Here is a 1,370-nt window from a genome sequence, read left to right on the forward strand (position 1 = left end):
GGTTTACTACTCTAACGCAATGCGCGCCTTTTTATAAGTGACAATAAGAGGGTTTGATTAGGGAGTACAACTCGGTTATGAATACGCGAAAGCGACAGTTCCTGTTAAATTAGTTCTTTTCAAAGTAGGAAACATTGTCCATAAGTAGTTCTATTAACAAGTACTTGAATTATCAATTGATTACGTGAATTACATTCGACCCTGTCTTTATTAATTATATTTTATTTCAGTACTTTATTTTTCAATTGCACACTACAAAAACACCTATTTCGATTGCCTTTGATAAACACCATAACAACAGATAACGATAGATTGACACTTGGTCTATGTGGTTCGATAATCTTTTATATTACTCTGACGCGTTCGTATACTTGCGAACATCAAGTTTTCCAACGCATCAAGTTTTTGGCGCCGTTGTCGGGGATCAATTTCGTCAAATTTCATTTTCTTGTTGTTATATCGTTGAGACTTAGGTTATTTCCCGCCGGTCGATGCGAAGAACTCGCAGCACCGGAAGTTTAAGTTTAGTAAACCCTCTGGCGGAACCTGAACATTACGCTCGCGCACGTTTATTCTTTCATAGAATTAAGAGAGCTATGGCCGAAGATCAAAACCAAAGACCTCTTAAGGACTTCGCTCAACCATCTAATGAAGAACCCAATTCTAGTATAGTAAACCCAATAATCCCAGCCAATAATTTTGAACTTAAACTGTCCCTATTGCAACTAGTGCAACAGAGACAATTCGCGGGTCTCGCTACCGAGAACCCAAACCAACATTTAAAAATATTTCTTCAATTAGCAGATACTTTTAAAACCAATAGAGCTTCTCCTGAGGCAATACGTTTAAGATTATTTCCTTTTTCCCTCAGAGATAAAGCTCTATCATGGTTAGATTCCCTTCCACCCAATTCCATTACGACTTGGGATAACCTTAGAAGAGTTTTCCTTGCTAGATATTTTCCCCCGAGTAAGACCGCCGTTCTTCGAAACCATATAACTAGATTTACCCAAAACCATGGAGAATCGTTGTTCGAAGCTTGGGAGAGATATAAAGAGTTGTTACGAGCATGCTCGCATCATGGCTTAGAAAATTGGTTAATCATTCAAACCTTCTATAATGGACTTCATTATAACACAAAGATGACCATCGACGCTGCCGCAGGCGGTGCTCTGATGAACAAACCTTATCCTGAAGCTAGTGCCCTCATCGAAGACATGGCTCAAAACCATCAATCATGGGGAGTCGAACGAGCGACAGTTGAGAAGAAGGAAGCCCAAGGAGGAGTGCATGAACTAAGCTCTATAGACATGATGCAAGCTAAAATGGACGCATTAGCCTTAAAAGTCGAGCATATGTGCACGAAACCG

The 1,370-nt window shown here is 39.8% G+C and overlaps 1 non-coding gene across 1 annotated transcript; it reads right to left on the reverse strand.

Annotated features, from left to right (window-relative positions):
• Positions 1-980: 980 nt before the first annotated feature.
• On the reverse strand, positions 981-1,087 carry LOC127108862 (small nucleolar RNA R71). Its single transcript, XR_007796364.1, has one exon. It is a non-coding gene; the product is annotated as a small nucleolar RNA R71 (small nucleolar RNA).
• Positions 1,088-1,370: the final 283 nt, after the last annotated feature.

This window comes from Lathyrus oleraceus, chromosome 7 (genome assembly GCF_024323335.1).
Source record: "Lathyrus oleraceus cultivar Zhongwan6 chromosome 7, CAAS_Psat_ZW6_1.0, whole genome shotgun sequence".
Lineage (NCBI taxonomy): Eukaryota > Viridiplantae > Streptophyta > Magnoliopsida > Fabales > Fabaceae > Lathyrus > Lathyrus oleraceus.